The following is a 19,995-nucleotide window of genomic DNA, read 5'->3' as shown; positions in this document are numbered from 1 at the left end:
GTCACAGTGTGGGAGTACATGAAGTCACAGTGTGAGAGTACATGAAGTCACAGTGTGGGAGTACATGAAGTCACAGTGTGGGAGTACATGAAGTCACAGTCTGCGAGTACATGCAGTCACAGTCTGCGAGTACATGCAGTCACAGTCTGCGAGTACATGAAGTCACAGTTGGCGAGTACATGAAGTCACATTGTGGGAGTACATGAAGTCACAGTGCGGTAGAAAATGAAGTCACAGTCTGCGAGTACATGAAGTCACAGTGTAGGAGTACAAGAAATCACAGTGTGCGAGTACACGAAGTCACAGTGCGGGAGTATATGCAGTCACAGTCTGCGAGTACATGACGTCACAATGCGGGAGTACATGTAGTCACAGTGTGAGAGTACATGAAGTCACACAGCGGGAGTACATGTAGTCACAGTGTGAGATTACATGAAGTCACAGTGTGGGAGTACATGAAGTCACAGTCAGCGAGTACAGGAAGTCACAGTCTGCATATACATGAAGTCACAGTCTGCAAGTACATGAAGTCACACTCTGGCAGTACATGAAGTCACAGTCTGCGAGTACATGAAGTCACAGTGTGGGAGTACATGAAGTCACAGTGTGGGAGTACATGAAGTCACAGTGTGGGAGTACATGAAGTCACAGTGTGGGAGTACATGAAGTCACAGTGTGAGAGTACATGAAGTCACAGTGTGGGAGTACATGAAGTCACAGTGTGGGAGTACATGAAGTCACAGTCTGCGAGTACATGCAGTCACAGTCTGCGAGTACATGCAGTCACAGTCTGCGAGTACATGAAGTCACAGTTGGCGAGTACATGAAGTCACATTGTGGGAGTACATGAAGTCACAGTGCGGTAGAAAATGAAGTCACAGTCTGCGAGTACATGAAGTCACAGTGTAGGAGTACAAGAAATCACAGTGTGCGAGTACACGAAGTCACAGTGCGGGAGTATATGCAGTCACAGTCTGCGAGTACATGACGTCACAATGCGGGAGTACATGTGTCACAGTGTGAGAGTACATGAAGTCACACAGCGGGAGTACATGTAGTCACAGTGTGAGAGTACATGAAGTCACAGTGTGGGAGTACATGAAGTCACAGTCAGCGAGTACAGGAAGTCACAGTCTGCATATACATGAAGTCACAGTCTGCAAGTACATGAAGTCACACTCTGGCAGTACATGAAGTCACAGTCTGCGAGTACATGAAGTCACAGTGTGGGAGTACATGAAGTCACAGTGTGGGAGTACATGAAGTCACAGTGTGGGAGTACATGAAGTCACAGTGTGGGAGTACATGAAGTCACAGTGTGGGAGTACATGAAGCCACTGTGTGGAAGTACATGAAATCACAGTGTGGGAGTACATGAAGTCACAGTGTGGGAGTACATGAAATCACGGTCTGCGAGTACATGAAGTCACAGTGTGGGAGTATATGAAGACACATGTGTGGGAGTACATGAAGTTACAGTGTGCGAGTACATGAAGCCACAGTGTGCGAGTACATGAAGTCACAGTGTGGGAGTACATGAAGTCACAGTGTGCAAATACATGTAGTCACAGTGCGGGAGTTCATGAAGTCATAGTCTGCAAGTACATGAAGTCACAGTGTGGGAGTACATGAAGTCACAGTGTGGGAGTACATGAAGTCACAGTGTGGGAGTACATGAAGTCACCGGGTGGAAGTACATGAAGTCACAGTGTGGGGACACATGAAGTCATAGTGCGGGAGTACATGAAGTCATATTCTGCAAGTACATGAAGTCACAGTCTGCGAGTATATGAAGTCACAGTCTGCATGTACATGAAGTCACAGTGTGGGAGTACATGAAATCACAGTCTGCGAGCATATGAAGTCACAGTCTGCATGTACATGAAGTCACAGTGTGGGAGTACATGAAGTCACAGTCTGCGAGCATATGAAGTCACAGTCTGCATGTACATGAAGTCACAGTGTGGGAGTACATGAAGTCACAGTGCAGGAGTACATGAAGTCACAGTGTGAGAGTACTTAAAGTCACAATGTGCGAGTATATGAAGTCACAGAGTGGGAGTACATGAAGTCACAGTGTGCGAGTACATGAAGTCACAGTATGAGCGTACATGAAGTCACAGTGTGCGAGTACATGAAGTCACATAGTGGGAGCACATGAAGTCACAGTGTGGGAGTACATGAAGTCACAGTCTGCGAGTACATGAAGTCACAGTCTGCGAGTACATGAAGTCACAGTCTGCGAGTACATGAAGTCACAGTCTGCGAGTACATGAAGTCACAGTGTGCGAGTACATGAAGTCACAGTCTGCGAGTACATGAAGTCACAGTGTGGGAGTACATGAAGTCACAGTCTGCGATTACATGAAGTCACAGTGTGGGAGTACATGAAGTCACAGTGTGTGAGTTATTGAAGTCACAGTCTGCGAGTACATGAAGTCACAGTGCGGCAATACATGAAGTCATATTGCGGGAGTACATGAAGTCACAGTCTGCAAGTACATGAAGTCACAGTCTGCGAGTATATGAAGTCACAGTCTGTGAGTACATGAAGTCACAGTGCAGGAGTACATGAAGTCACAGTGTTTGAGTACATGAAGTCACAGTCTGGGAGTACATGAAGTCATAGACTGCGAGTACATGAAGTCACAGTGTGGGAGTACATGAAGTCAAAGTGCGGTAGTAAATGAAGTCACAGTCTGAGAGTACATGCAGTCACAGTCTGCGAGTACATGAAGTCATAGACTTCGAGTACATGAAGTCACAGTGTGGGAGTACATGAAGTCACAGTCTGCGAGTACATGAAGTCATTGACTGCGATTACATGAAGTCACAGTGTGGGAGTACATGAAGTCACAGTCTGCGAGTACATGAAGTCATAGACTGCGAGTACATGAAGTCACAGTGTGGGAGTACATGAAGTCACAGTGTGGGAGTACATGAAGTCACAGTGTGGGAGTACATGAAGTCACAGTGCGGTAGTATATGCAGTCACAGTCTGCGAGTACATGAAGTCACAGTGTGGGAGTACAATAAGTCACAGTCTGCGAGTACATGAAGTCACAGTGCGGGAGTATATGCAGTCACAGTCTGTGAGTACATGAAGTCACAGTGGGGTAAATTTACTAAGGTCCCGATTTTGACCGAGATGCCGTTTTTTCTTCAAAGTGTCATCTTGGTAATTTACTAAACTCAAATCACGGCAGTGATGAGGGCATTCGTATTTTTTTGGAAGTAGTTGTAAAAAAATACGAATGAATACACCATCGGTCAAAATACGCCAGCAAATTAGTAGAACTCGGTCATTTACTAAAAAGTGCAAATCTCCAAAGAGGAAAACACTGCCGTGAAAAATTACAAATCGCAAAAAAGTGCTAAAAAAAAGCAGACCTGCTTTTTTGATCCGTGATTGCATAGGCATGCAGGGATCCATGAGATCCGTGCATGTCTATCAGTGGGAAGGGGTGGGAAAGTGTTTTTTTTTCCCAAAAAAAATGCGTGGGGTCCCCCCTCCTAAGCATAACCAGCCTCGGGCTCTTTGAGACGATCCTGGTTGCAGAAATATGGGGGGAAAAATGACAGGGGTTCCCCCATATTTAAGCAACCAGCATCGGGCTCTGCGCCTGGTCCTGGTTCCAAAAATATGGGGGACAAAAAGAGTAGGGGTCCCCCGTATTTTTAAAACCAGCACCGGGCTCCTCTAGCTGGACAGATAATGCCACAGCCGGGGGTCACTTTTATATAGTGCCCTGCGGCCGTGGCATCAAAAATCCAACAAGTCACCCCTAGCCGGGGTACCCTGGGGGAGTGGGGACCCCTTCAATCAAGGGGTCCCCCCCCCAGCCACCCAAGGGCCAGGGGTGAAGCCCGAGGCTGTCCCCCCCATCCAATGGGCTGCGGATGGGGGGCTGATAGCCTTTGTTGAAAATGACAAGATATTGTTTTTAGTAGCAGTACTACAAGTCCCAGCAAGCCTCCCCGGCATGCTGGTACTTGGAGAACCACAAGTACCAGCATGCAGTGGAAAAACGGGCCCGCTGGTACCTGTAGTACTACTACTAAAAAAATACCCCAAAAAAGACAAGACACACACACCTTGAAAGTAAAGATTTATTACATACATCCACACAAACATACGTACATACTTACCTTATGTTCACACGCAGGTCGGTCCTCTTCTCCAGTAGAATCCAAGGGGTACCTGTTGAATAAATTCTACTCACCAGATCCAGGGTCCCAGGCTCCTCGTAGCATCCATTTGTAATCCACGTACTTGAATAAAATAACAAAACGGATACCCGAGCCACGAACTGAAAGGGGCCCCATGTTTTCACATGGGACTCCTTTCCCCGAATGCCAGAAACCCACTCTGACTTCTGTGTAAGTGGGTTTCTTCAGCCAATCAGGGAGCGCCACGTTGTAGCACTCTCCTGATCGGCTGTGTGCTCCTGTCCTGACTGACAGGCGGCACACGGCAGTGTTACAATGTAGCGCCTATGCGCTCCATTGTAACCAATGGTGGGAACTTTCTGCCCTGCGGTTGACCTAAAGTGACGTTACCGCTGAGCAGAAAGTTCCCACCATTGGTTACAATGGAGCGCATAGGCGCTACATTGTAACACTGCCGTGTGCCGCCTGTCAGTCAGGACAGGAGCACACAGCCGATCAGGAGAGTGCTACAACGTGGCGCTCCCTGATTGGCTGAAGAAACCCACTTAGACAGAAGTCAGAGTGGGTTTCTGGCATTCGGGGAAAGGAGTCCCATGTGAAAACATGGGTCCCCTTTCAGTTCGTGGCTCGGGTATCATACTATCCGTTTTGTTATTTTATTCAAGTACGTGGATTACAAATGGATGCTACGAGGAGCCTGGGACCCTGGATCTGGTGAGCAGAATTTATTCAACAGGTACCCCTTGGATTCTACTGGAGAAGAGGACCGACCTGCGTGTGAACATAAGGTAAGTATGTATGTATGTTTGTGTGGATGTATGTAATAAATCTTTACTTTCACGGTGTGTGTGTCTTGTCTTTTTTTGGGTATTTTTTTAGTAGTAGTACTACAGGTACCAGCGGGCCCGTTTTTCTGCCGCATGCTGGTACTTGTGGTTCTCCAAGTACCAGCATGCGGGAGTACATGAAGTCACAATGTGGGAGTACATGAAGTCACAGTGTGCGAGTACATGAAGTCACACAGCGGGAGTACATGAAGTCACAGTCTGCAAGTACATGAAGTCAGACTCTGGCAGTACATGAAGTCACAGTCTGCAAGTACATGAAGTCACAGTCTGGGAGTACATGAAGTCACAGTGTGGGAGTACATGAAGTCACAGTGCGGGAGTACATGAAGTCACAGTGTGGGAGTAGATGAAGTCACAGTGCGGGAGTACATGAAATCACAGTGTGGGAGTACATAAAGTCATAGTTTGCGAGTACATGAAGTCACAGTGTGGGAGTACATGAAGTCACAGTGTGGGAGTACATGAAGTCACAGTGCGGGAGTACATGAAGTCACATTGTGGGAGTACATGAAGTCACAGTGTGGGAGTAGATGAAGTCACAGTGTGGGAGTACATGAAGTCACAGTGTGGGAGTAGATGAAGTCACAGTGTGGGAGTACATGAAGTCACAGTATGGGAGTAGATGAAGTCACAGTGTGGGAATACCTTGGAAGGTATTTTGAGTCCCTTATGCTGTAGTGCCATGTCAGGTAAGTGGAGTTGTGCAGTATGGGTTGAAAGGATGGAGAGCGGTGTTCAAATGGTCTCTTGAAAATGTCTTGTTAATGGAAAGCCATGATAAAAAGCCATCTTATGTGACATGTGTAAAGATGTTGAAGGATGTCTACTTTTGAATGCATAAGGGCACTGGGGTAGTATGGGGCTGTAACAGAGCACAGTCAAGGTACCAGTCAGTATAGTGTATGTGCTTCTTTAGAACAACCAACTGCATATACTGTATGTCAAAAAGAAACTGACAAAGAATAAGAGGACAATTCAGGTATTCCTACACCTTATGAAATGCAAATGGGTAAAAGTTTAGAAAATGCAATTTTAGATTTTTTATTTTCCACAGAGAAATTTAGACATAAATCGAGTGATACATTGTAGATCGGATTAGGAGTTGGTTGTTGGGATCATTTAATGATGGTGATGAGTTATCATTGAAGACTATGGTGTGCTTATCTCTCCCAGGCTGTGTGGCACAGGGCTTTCATTTGCATTTTCACACTGCAAGCACTGGGTGCCTGCCTTATATAACTGTGCCATTACTGGGGTGCCAGGGTAATATCACACTGCAAGCACTGGGTGCCTGCCTTATATAACAATGCCATTACTGGGGTGCCAGGGTAATATCACACTGCAAGCACTGTGTGCCTGCCTTATGTAACAGTGCCATTACTGGGGTGCCAGGGTAATATCACACTGCAAGCACTGGGTGCCTGCCTTATATAACAGTGCCATTACTGGGGTTCCAGGGTAATATCACACTGCAAGCACTGGGTGCCTGCCTCATATAACAGTGCCATTACTGGGGTGCCAGGGTAATGTCACACTGCAAGCACTGGGTGCCTGCCTTATATAACAGTGCCATTACTGGGGTTCCAGGGTAATATCACACTGCAAGCACTGGGTGCCTGCCTCATATAACAGTGCCATTACTGGGGTGCCAGGGTAATGTCACACTGCAAGCACTGGGTGCCTGCCTTATATAACAGTGCCATTACTGGGGTTCCAGGGTAATATCACACTGCAAGCACTGGGTGCCTGCCTCATATAACAGTGCCATTACTGTGGTGCCAGGGTAATGTCACACTGCAAGCACTGGGTGCCTGCCTTATATAACAGTGCCATTACTGGGGTTCCAGGGTAATATCACACTGCAAGCACTGGGTGCCTGCCTCATATAACAGTGCCATTACTGGGGTGCCAGGGTAATGTCACACTGCAAGCACTGGGTGCCTGCCTTATATAACAGTGCCATTACTGGGGTGCCAGGGTATTATCACACTGCAAGCACTGGGTGCCTGCCTTATATAACAGTGCCATTACTGGGGTGCTAGGGTAATATCACACTGCAAGCACTGGGTGCCTGCCTTATATAACAGTGCCATTACTGGGGTGCCAGGGTGATTTCACACTGCAAACACTGGGTGCCTGCCTTATATAACAGTGCCATTACTGGGGTTCCAGGGTGATTTCACACTGCAAGCACTGGGTGCCTGCCTTATATAACAGTGCCATTACTGGGGTGCTAGGGTAATATCACACTGCAAGCACTGGGTGCCTGCCTTATATAACAGTGCCATTACTGGGGTGCTAGGGTAATATCACACTGCAAGCACTGGGTGCCTCCCTTATATAACAGTGCCATTACTGGGGTGCCAGGGTAATGTCACACTGCAAGCACTGGGTGCCTGCCTTATATAACAGTGCCATTACTGGGGTTCCAGGGTGATTTCACACTGCAAGCACTGGGTGCCTGCCTTATATAACAGTGCCATTATTGGGGTGCCAGGGTAATGTCACACTGCAAGCACTGGGTGCCTGCCTTATATAACAGTGCCATTACTGGGGTTCCAGGGTGATTTCACACTGCAAGCACTGGGTGCCTGCCTTATATAACAGTGCCATTACTGGGGTGCCAGGGTAATATCACACTGCAAGCACTGGGTGCCTCCCTTATATAACAGTGCCATTACTGGGGTGCCAGGGTAATATCACACTGCAAGCACTGGGTGCCTGCCTTATATAACAGTGCCATTACTGGGGTGCCAGGGTAATATCACACTGAAAGCACTGGGTGCCTACCTTATATAACAGTGCCATTACTGGGGTTCCAGGGTGATTTCACACTGCAAGCAATGGGTGCCTGCCTTATATAACAGTGCCATTACTGGGGTGCCAGGGTAATATCACACTGCAAGCACTGGGTGCCTGCCTTATATAACAGTGCCATTACTGGGGTGCCAGGGTAATATCACACTGCAAGCACTGGGTGCCTGACTCATATAACAGTGCCATTACTGGGGTGCCAGGGTAATATCACACTGCAAGCACTGGGTGCCTGCCTTATATAACAGTGCCATTACTGGGGTTCCAGGGTGATTTCACACTGCAAGCACTGGGTGCCTGCCTTATATAACAGTGCCATTACTGGGGTTCCAGGGTAATATCACACTGCAAGCACTGGGTGCCTGCCTTATATAACAGTGCCGTTACTGGGGTGCCAGGGTAATATCACACTGCAAACACTGGGTGCCTGCCTTATATTACAGTGCTATTACTGGGGTGCTAGGGTAATATCACACTGCAAGCACTGGGTGCCTGCCTTATATAACAGTGCCATTACTGGGGTGCCAGGGTAATATCACACTGCAAGCACTGGGTGCCTGCCTTATATAACAGTGCCATTACTGGGGTTCCAGGGTGATTTCACATTGCAAGCATTGGGTGCCTGCCTTATATAACAGTGCCATTACTGGGGTTCCAGGGTGATTTCACACTGCAAGCAATGGGTGCCTGCCTTATATAACAGTGCCATTACTGGGGTGCCAGGGTAATATCACACTGCAAGCACTGGGTGCCTGCCTTATATAACAGTGCCATTACTGGGGTGCCAGGGTAATATCACACTGCAAGCACTGGGTGCCTGCCTTATATAACAGTGCCATTACTTGGGTTCCAGGGTGATTTCACACTGCAAGCCCTGGGTGCCTGCCTCATATAACAGTGCCATTACTGGGGTGCCAGGGTAATGTCACACTGCAGGCACTGGGTGCCTATCTCATATAACAGTGCCATTACTGGGGTGCCAGGGTAATATCACACTGCAAGCACTGGGTGCCTGCCTTATATAACAGTGCCATTACTGGGGTTCCAGGGTAATATCACACTGCAAGCACTGGGTGCCTGCCTTATATAACTGTGCCATTACTGGGGTGCCAGGGTAATATCACACTGCAAGCACTGGGTGCCTGCCTTATATAACAGTGCCATTACTGGGGTTCCAGGTTGATTTCACATTGCAAGCACTGGGTGCCTGCCTTATATAACAGTGCCATTACTGGGGTGCCAGGGTAATTTCACACTGCAAGCACTGGGTGCCTGCCTTATATAACAGTGCCATTACTGGGGTGCCAGGGCAATTTCACACTGCAAGCACTGGGTGCCTGCCTTATATAACAGTGCCATTACTGGGGTGCCAGGGTAATATCACACTGCAAGCACTGGGTGCCTGCCTTATATAACAGTGCCATTACTGGGGTTCCAGGGTGATTTCACACTGCAAACACTGGGTGCCTGCCTTATATAACAGTGCCATTACTGGGGTGCCAGGGTAATATCACACTGCAAGCACTGGGTGCCTGCCTTATATAACAGTGCCATTACTGGGGTTCCTGGGTGATTTCACATTGCAAGCACTGGGTGCCTGCCTTATATAACTGTGCCATTACTGGGGTTCCAGGGTGATTTCACACTGCAAACACTGGGTGCCTGCCTTATATAACAGTGCCATTACTGGGGTGCCAGGGTAATATCACACTGCAAGCACTGAGTGCCTGCCTTATATAACAGTGCCATTACTGGGGTGCCAGGGTAATGTCACATTGCAAGCACTGGGTGCCTGCCTTATATAACAGTGCCATTACTGGGGTGCCAGGGTAATGTCACACTGCAAGCACTGGGTGCCTGCCTTATATAACAGTGCCATTACTGGGGTTCCAGGGTGATTTCACACTGCAAGCACTGGGTGCCTGCCTTATATAACAGTGCCATTACTGGGGTTCCAGGGTGATTTCACACTGCAAACACTGGGTGCCTGCCTTATATAACAGTGCCATTACTGGGGTGCCAGGGTGATTTCACACTGCAAACACTGGGTGCCTGCCTTATATAACAGTGCCAATACTGGGGTGCTAGGGTAATATCACACTGCAAGCACTGGGTGCCTGCCTTATATAACAGTGCCATTACTGGGGTGCCAGGATAATATCACACTGCAAGCAATGGGTGCCTGCCTTATATAACAGTGCCATTACTGGGGTGCCAGGGTAATATCACACTGCAAGCACTGGGTGCCTGCCTTATATAACAGTGCCATTACTGGGGTGCCAGGGTAATGTCACACTGCAAGCACTGGGTGCCTATCTCATATAACAGTGCCATTACTGGGGTGCCAGGGTGATTTCACACTGCAAGCACTGGGTGCCTGCCTTATATAACAGTGCCATTACTGGGGTGCCAGGATAATATCACACTGCAAGCACTGGGTGCCTGCCTTATATAACAGTGCCATTACTGGGGTGCCAGGATAATATCACACTGCAAGCACTGGGTGCCTGCCTTATATAACAGTGCCATTACTGTGGTACCAGGGTAATATCACACTGCAAGCACTGGGTGCCTGCCTTATAAAACAGTGCCATTACTGGGGTTCCAGGGTGATTTCACACTGCAAGCACTGGGTGCCTGCCTTATATAACAGTGCCATTACTGGGGTGCCAGGGTAATATCACACTGCAAGCACTGTGTGCCTGCCTTATAAAACAGTGCCATTACTGGGGTTCCAGGGTGATTTCACACTGCAAGCACTGGGTGCCTGCCTTATATAACAGTGCCATTACTGGGGTGCCAGGGTAATATCACACTGCAAGCACTGGGTGCCTGCCTTATATAACAGTGCCATTACTGGTGTGCTAGGGTAATATAACACTGCAAGCACTGGGTGCCTGCCTCATATAACAGTGCCATTACTGGTGTGCCAGGGTGATTTCACAAGCTAGACAGTGACAACTCAAAAACCCAAATTGATAGATGTTGATATAAGCATACAGGGAGACAGCCCCCCCTTCCTACAAACATGCACAGACACACACACACACACACACACACACACACACACACACACGGGTGGGAAATGGGCAGGACTGCCTTACATAAGACATATATTAAAAGCAGTTAACATGCACAGTGCAGACAACGGGACTATCAGGAGTGTTTCGGACAGGCTGGATTTTTTTGTGGGGCCTGGCCAAGGGCATCTTGTTACCCACGGGGCCCTGGGCGGGTGCCTAGGTTACATTGTGGGAAATCCGAGCCAGTGCCAATGTGGGTACCTATAGATGAACAGGACAGTGTTTTTAGTAGCCATGCCTTGCTAGTAAAAGCATTACTCTTTTTATATTTTAGACATAAACATGATCAGAAGTGCTGGGTTTTACAACCCAGTGCTTCATACATAAACCCCCAGGTGTCATCAAAAGACATTAGACCATTAAACCCTTCATTACCTCGCTCTTTCTCATAAAAACCTTTAACGTTATTGTCATGGACCTGCTGGTCGTTTCTCCAGATATGCCAATCTGAGAATCTGCGTCTGTGATGTGGGGGTCACTTTGGACACACGAGGTTATACAAACACATTCAATGCCGCCAGCAAAAGTCTCATTTTACACTGTGCACAAGGTACGCTTTTGCTTTCACTTGTAAACACACTGCAATACTTAAAAAAAATAGGTAGAAGTAGGCCACTCAGGTTTAGGTTTGAAAATACAGACAATAAGAACTAGGATTAGGATTTTTTTTTAGTAAAAGTAAAAACTTCACAGTTTATGTTATAGAAAATAATGTTTACAAAGACATTAAAGAAAAGTCACAGCAAGTAATTTACAGTTTCCAATAAAATAAAAATTAGGAATAAAACACAGCGTCACCTGAAGTTAGGTTGGCGGATTGAGGCCTATCCTTGAGGATCGGTTACACTTTATAAAACCAAGTCTTTCTGACCTGTTTGCCTCACTATAAATGACACAGGACAGCCTGCATCTGTATCTATTATGCCCACTACAATCCCCTCTCAGCCTCTCCCGCTGCATACAAGGACATGGGAATATCGGAGGTCATTCCGAGTTGTTCGCTCGCAAGGCGATTTTAGCAGAGTTGCTCACGCTAAGCCGCCGCCTACTGGGAGTGAATCTTAGCATCTTAAAATTGCGAACGAAGTAATCGCAATATTGCGATTACACACCTCGTAGCAGTTTCTGAGTAGCTTCAGACTTACTCGGCATCTGCGATTAGTTCAGTGCTTGTCGTTCCTGGTTTGACGTCACAAACACACCCAGCGTTCGCCCAGACACTCCTCCATTTCTTTGGCCACTCCTGCGTTTTTTCCGGAAACGGTAGCGTTTTTTCCCACACGCCCATAAAACGGCCTGTTTCCGCCCAGTAACACCCATTTCCTGTCAATCACATTACGATCGCCAGAACGATGAAAAAGCCGTGAATAAAATTCCTAACTGCATAGCAAATTTACTTGGCGCAGTCGCAGTGCGAACATTACGCATGCGCATTAAGCGGAAAATCGCTGCGATGCGAAGATTTTTACCGAGCGAACAACTCGGAATGAGGGCCATCATTAGGGTATGCAGCAGGATTACACTCTGTTATCGCTCTACTGTTTGAAGCTCAGCAATCAGGCTTATATCAATACAGTTGGAATTGGATTTACAACAGACAGAGGATATATAGAAAAGCCTTATGTCTTGGCCTATTTTAATTTACAGCCTGTAGAATAGGAGGTGGTAAACTAACCTCTCAGCAATATACATCTAGTGACCACATATTGAAGTTTTACAACAGAGAGTTTCCTGGCAGATCAATGCAAACTCTGCCCAGTGTATTACCGAGCACCCAGGTAACAATAATCCCTGAGACACAATTGTCCTACAGGAAATACATTGATATAACCAAGACACATTGACATCACATCCATTGATACATCACTCTTGTAGATATCTTGATATCACATACATTGATATCACACTACTTATTAACAGGCCTATTCCTACTTGAAATAGCCTGGATCATGAGTTATTAACTACATTATGGTTAGTAACCTGTCACCCTTGTAATCAACCCAATCTCTATAAACTAACCCCATTATACCTATTGAATGTCCCTTATACATCTCCCTGCACCCCCACTCAGACTCGCACAAACTTCTGTTTATTTCCATCCCTTCTCCCTCACCTGTTGAAGATTATGTTAATCCAATTGCAGGGGAATGGCATGAGGAGGTAGAAGCCATATGTGCACTGTGCAGTGTTGCAACATTGCCGATCAACGTCAACAGTGGCTCACACAGCACAACGTTTTTAACAATAAAAAATAATATATATTAAATGGTCGTGGGACATAACTACAAAAGTCATCAGACTTTGCCCCTGTTTTTAATGCTAGCGACTTGACTCCAAAGAAGGCATTCTCTTTGGCAGGTAGGAGGTTACAGCCAGCAAGGTTTGCATGGGGGCCTAGAAGGATGGCCACTGGAAGCTTTTGACAGGGACATTTTTTACCTGCCATTGCTGCCAGTCTCCAGTGGGCCAATTTTTATAGAAAGGCCTGGAGCTGCAGCCCTACTCACCCCACTGTTAGTCTGGCTCTGTCACGATCCGGGTATCTGGACGCCATTACTTACCCTTCGGATGCCTCCTAAGGCGGGCTCAGCGTTCCAGGACCAGATTCCGCTGTTCCTGAGTTTCCACATGCAGAGTGTCAGAGTGGTGTTTTCATCGGCCGCGGCCTCCGCTGTGCCCGCGTGGTTAAATGTGCATCTATCAGCCTGGCGTCTCCTGTCTCCGGTGGCCGGCGCCGCCATTACTGTTTCCCAGACCACATGGATTGCAGGCCAGGCTTCCCTCCAGGTGTCTGCATGGGCGCAGCCATCTTGGATTCTGTCATCTGATCATTTCCACCAATCTGCTGTTTGTATTGTTGATTTGCATAATTGCCTAGCCAACCCCTTCCTTGCTGCAGGTATAAGTAAGCTGTGCCTGAGCAAGGAAGACGTCAGTGCTTTGGTTGTCAAACCTAGTTCCTGTTTGTCTCTCTTCTATGATTGTCTTCCAGGTTCCAGCTCCTGTCTCAAGACTTCCACCATAGAGACCCGCACCAGCATTCCACCTGCGGTGTAGCCTGACTCTCCAATCCATTGTGGATTCATCTGTTTCCAGCTACAACACTACCTGCTTCCAGCCTCAGCTTCCAGCAGAATACAGCTTCCCTTAAAGGGCCGGTGTCCTTTCTACACTTTACCACTCTCCACCGGAATTATTATTTCTCCGCTCTCAAGTTCTACATTTCAGTTCACATTTCATCGCTCCCAAAGTTCATTTATTATTTAACTGGTTCCAGCCAGTATCCACTCCGTGCTAACAACAGTCTGGTTCCAGCCAGTATCCACAGCAGCTGTTTTACCTTCAGCAACCCAGCTCTTCCTGGAACACCAGCTGGTACAATCCTGGGTTATCTCCATTGCTACAGCCGGGCCTGGTAAGGACTTTCCATCTAGAAGATCATAAGAACTATCTCACACTACCAGTGCCCTGTGGCTCCTGCCATGCTGTAGTACTCAGGAACTGTATTTATTCTTTGCTGACTTTTACGTTTTCTTTTATTGCTGCTGTGATGCGGAGTTGTCATAATAAACATCATTGACTTTTATCTAAGTTGTCGTGGTCACGCCTGCGGGCAGTTATTATTCATGTTACTTACATGTCCAGGGGTCTGATACAACCTCCCAGGTTCCGGTACATCTCAGCCCCTACAACTGAGGCTGCCTCCCGTCAGCTCAGGCCCTCAGTTGTGACAGTAAGCACTGACCTAATGAATCCAGCCGGAGACCAGGATCAAGCGGCCAGGCCGATGCAAGAACTGGCAGCCCGACTAGAACATCAGGAGGCTGCACAGGGCCACATCATCCGCTGTCTCCAGGATCTCTCTACTCGGCTGGATGGGATTCAGACCACTCTCCGTGGATCAGGCGCGTCTGGTGCGTCAACCACAGTGACTCCAGCTATAACCCCACCCACCTTACCCATTCCTGCTCCACGTCTTCATCTTCCAACGCCAGCAAAATTTGACGGATCTCCAAGATTCTGCAGGGGATTTCTCAACCAGTGTGAGATTCAGTTTGAGCTACAACCTGGCAATTTCCCCAGTGACCGTACAAAAATTGCCTACATTATTTCTCTTCTCAGTGGCTCAGCCCTCGATTGGGCATCACCGTTATGGGAGAGGTCCGACACCCTGCTATCTTCTTACACTGCATTCGTGTCAACATTCAGGCGCATCTTCGACGAGCCAGGCCGGGTAACTTCAGCTTCGTCTGAGATTCTCCGTTTACGCCAGGGATCACGTACTGTAGGACAATATCTTATACAGTTCCAGATCCTGGCATCCGAACTGGCATGGAACGACGAGGCCCTGTATGCTGCATTCTGGCATGGTTTATCCGAGCGTATTAAAGATGAGTTAGCTACCAGAGACTTACCCTCCAAGTTAGATGAGTTAATCTCACTTTGTACGAAAGTTGACTTACGTTTCAGAGAGAGAGCAACTGAGCGTGGAAGATCATCTGCTCCAAAATCTTCTGCTCCTCCTCCTCGCCAACTGTCACCAACTAAAGATGAACCCATGCAAATTGGCCGTTCCCGTTTAACTCCTGCTGAGCGCCGAAGACGTCTCTCCGAGTTTCTCTGTTTGTACTGTGCAGCTCCGTCTCACACCATTAATGCCTGTCCCAAACGTCCGGGAAACTCCAAATCCTAGCTCGCCAAGGAGAGGGCCGGCTAGGAGTAATGATCTCCTCTCCATCTCCTCAAGATTGTAACCTCCCAGTCTCGCTTCAAGTTGCTCAACGTTATCAGAACGTCATTGCCCTCCTGGATTCCGGAGCAGCTGGGAACTTTATTACCGAAGCCTATGTTAAACGGTGGTCCCTACCCACCGAGAGACTTCCTTCGTCCTTTTCCTTAACTGCTGTGGATGGCAGTAAAATTTTTGATACAGTTATTTCTCTAAGGACTCTACCAGTTCGTCTGAGAGTGGGAGTTCTTCATTCCGAACTTATTTCACTTTTAGTGATTCCAAGAGCCACACATCCTGTGGTCCTGGGCCTTCCATGGCTCCGTCTTCACAATCCTACAATTGATTGGACGACTACGCAAATCCTGGCATGGGGTTCCTCCTGTACTAAGACATGTTTGTTTAAAGTGTTGCCTGTCTGTTCCTCCTCCCCCAGGTCGTCTGATGTTCCACCTCCTCCATATCAAGATTTCACGGATGTGTTCAGTAAAGCTTCTGCTGATATCCTTCCCCCTCATAGAGAATGGGACTGCCCGATTGATCTCGTTCCAGGGAAGGTTCCACCTCGAGGCCGAACTTATCCGTTGTCTCTCCCCGAGACGCATTCTATGGAGGAATACATAAAAGAGAACCTAGCAAAGGGGTTCATTCGACCTTCTTCTTCTCCAGCCGGCGCAGGCTTCTTTTTTGTAAAGAAGAAAGATGGTGGTCTGCGGCCGTGCATCGACTACAGAGGTTTGAACGACATTACCATCAAGAACCGCTATCCTTTACCCCTGATTACTGAGCTCTTTGACAGAGTTAGCGGAGCTACCATCTTTACAAAGCTGGACCTGAGAGGTGCATACAATCTCATCCGGATCCGTGAGGGTGACGAGTGGAAGACCGCATTTAACACCCGTGACGGACATTATGAGTACCTCGTCATGCCCTTCGGATTGAGCAATGCTCCAGCTGTCTTCCAGCATTTCGTCAATGAGATCTTCAGAGACATTCTATACCGTCATGTCGTGGTCTATCTAGATGATATCCTCATTTTTGCCAACAATTTAGAGGAACATCGTTTCTGGGTAAAGGAGGTTCTGTCCCGTCTCCGTGTCAATCATCTCTACTGCAAATTAGAGAAATGCGTCTTTGAAGTCAAGTCCATTCCGTTTCTAGGGTACATTGTGTCCGGTTCCGGACTAGAGATGGATCCTGAGAAACTGCAAGCAATCCAGAATTGGCCAGTACCCTTAACCCTCAAAGGGGTCCAGAGGTTCTTAGGGTTCGCCAATTATTACCGAAAGTTTATACGAGACTTTTCCACCATTGTGGCGCCTATTACTGCTTTCACCAAGAAGGGTGCTAACCCGTCCAAGTGGTCTGAAGAAGCCATGCAAGCTTTTCATCTTTTAAAACAGAGGTTCATCTCTGCACCTGTCCTGAAACAGCCTGACGTCGACTCTCCTTTCATCTTAGAGGTGGATGCCTCCTCCGTTGGAGTAGGAGCGGTGTTATCTCAGAGGGCTAAAGATGGTCATTTACATCCTTGCAGTTTCTTCTCACGGAAGTTCTCCCCAGCGGAGCGCAACTATGCCATTGGCGACCAGGAGTTGCTAGCCATCAAGCTCGCTCTAGAGGAGTGGAGATATCTGTTGGAGGGAGCTTCTCATTCAATCACCATCCTTACAGACCACAAGAACCTTCTATATCTAAAAGGCGCACAATGTCTCAACCCTCGTCAGGCCAGATGGGCACTTTTCTTTTCCAGGTTCGACTTTAAACTCCAGTTCTGTCCGGGCTCTCAGAATCGCAAGGCCGATGCCCTTTCCCGCTCATGGGAGCAAGAAAATGAGTCAGAGTCTTCAGACAAGCATCCTATTATAAATCCGTTGGCATTCTCCACGGTAGGGATGGACTCTACGCCCCCATCAGGGAAAAGTTTTGTGAAGCCGACACTAAGGAAGAAGCTCATGCATTGGGCCCATGCTTCCCGTTTTGCCGGACATACAGGTATCCAAAAAACCCTGGAGTTTATCTCTAGGTCCTATTGGTGGCCAACTCTGAAAAAGGACGTTTTGGAGTTTATTGCATCTTGCCCAAAGTGTGCTCAACATAAAGTATCCCGCCAGTCGCCTGCGGGGCAACTGGTTCCACTATCTGTTCCCCGTCGACCATGGACCCATTTGTCGATGGATTTTATTACAGATTTGCCCATGTGCAACAAGTTCAATACCATCTGGGTGGTAGTTGACCGGTTCACCAAGATGGCACACTTCATTCCTCTCACCGGTCTTCCGTCAGCTTCCAAGTTGGCTCAAGTATTCATACAAGAGATCTTCCGACTCCACGGTCTTCCAGAAGAAATTATCTCAGATCGAGGAGTTCAATTCACAGCCAAATTCTGGCGAAGTTTATGTCAAGTCCTCCAAGTCAAGTTAAAGTTTTCCACGGCTTACCATCCTCAGACCAATGGTCAAACTGAGAGGGTGAATCAGGACTTGGAGGCCTTCCTCCGCATCTATGTGTCCTCCTCTCAAGATGACTGGGTTCAATTACTTCCCTGGGCCGAGTTCTGTCATAACAACCAGTATCATTCTTCATCTTCTTCAACACCATTCTTCACCAACTTTGGATTCCACCCTAAAGTCCCTGAGTTCCAACCGCTTCCAGCAACTTCTGTTCCCGCAGTGGATATCACCTTGCATCAGTTTGCCAATATCTGGAAGAGCGTACGATCAGCTCTGCTCAAGGCATCGTTCAGGTACAAGAAGTTTGCGGATAAGAAGCGTCGAGCAGTTCCTGCTCTCAAGGTGGGTGATCGGGTATGGTTATCCACGAAGAATTTGAGGTTAAGAGTTCCCAGTATGAAGTTTGCACCTCGCTACATCGGTCCTTTTAAAATTGATCAAGTCATCAATCCTGTTGCTTACAGACTCCAGTTACCTCCCTTCTTAAAAATACCCAGGACATTCCATGTTTCCCTGTTGAAACCGCTAATCTTGAATCGGTTTCATTCCTCACTTCCACCAACTCCGAAAGTCCAAACTCAACGAGGCGTTGAGTATGAAGTGGCCAAGATCCTGGACTCACGTCACCGTTACGGTCAACTTCAGTATCTCATTGACTGGAAGGGCTATGGTCCTGAAGAACGCTCTTGGACCAATGCCTCTGACGTCCATGCTCCTGCCTTGGTCCGAAATTTCCACGCAAAGTTTCCTTTAAAGCCTAAGAAGTGTCCTGGGGCCACTCCTAAAGGGGGGGGTGCTGTCACGATCCGGGTATCTGGACGCCATTACTTACCCTTCGGATGCCTCCTAAGGCGGGCTCAGCGTTCCAGGACCAGATTCCGCTGTTCCTGAGTTTCCACATGCAGAGTGTCAGAGTGGTGTTTTCATCGGCCGCGGCCTCCGCTGTTCCCGCGTGGTTAAATGTGCATCTATCAGCCTGGCGTCTCCTGTCTCCGGTGGCCGGCGCCGCCATTACTGTTTCCCAGACCACATGGATTGCAGGCCAGGCTTCCCTTCAGGTGTCTGCATGGGCGCAGCCATCTTGGATTCTGTCATCTGATCATTTCCACCAATCTGCTGTTTGTATTGTTGATTTGCATAATTGCCTAGCCAACCCCTTCCTTGCTGCAGGTATAAGTAAGCTGTGCCTGAGCAAGGAAGACGTCAGTGCTTTGGTTGTCAAACCTAGTTCCTGTTTGTCTCTCTTCTATGATTGTCTTCCAGGTTCCAGCTCCTGTCTCAAGACTTCCACCATAGAGACCCGCACCAGCATTCCACCTGCGGTGTAGCCTGACTCTCCAATCCATTGTGGATTCATCTGTTTCCAGCTACAACACTACCTGCTTCCAGCCTCAGCTTCCAGCAGAATACAGCTTCCCTTAAAGGGCCGGTGTCCTTTCTACACTTTACCACTCTCCACCGGAATTATTATTTCTCCGCTCTCAAGTTCTACATTTCAGTTCACATTTCATCGCTCCCAAAGTTCATTTATTATTTAACTGGTTCCAGCCAGTATCCACTCCGTGCTAACAACAGTCTGGTTCCAGCCAGTATCCACAGCAGCTGTTTTACCTTCAGCAACCCAGCTCTTCCTGGAACACCAGCTGGTACAATCCTGGGTTATCTCCATTGCTACAGCCGGGCCTGGTAAGGACTTTCCATCTAGAAGATCATAAGAACTATCTCACACTACCAGTGCCCTGTGGCTCCTGCCATGCTGTAGTACTCAGGAACTGTATTTATTCTTTGCTGACTTTTACGTTTTCTTTTATTGCTGCTGTGATGCGGAGTTGTCATAATAAACATCATTGACTTTTATCTAAGTTGTCGTGGTCACGCCTGCGGGCAGTTATTATTCA

This window comes from Pseudophryne corroboree, chromosome 1 (assembly GCF_028390025.1).
Source record: "Pseudophryne corroboree isolate aPseCor3 chromosome 1, aPseCor3.hap2, whole genome shotgun sequence".
In the NCBI taxonomy this organism is placed as follows: domain Eukaryota; kingdom Metazoa; phylum Chordata; class Amphibia; order Anura; family Myobatrachidae; genus Pseudophryne; species Pseudophryne corroboree.
This window is presented reverse-complemented; position numbering follows the sequence as displayed.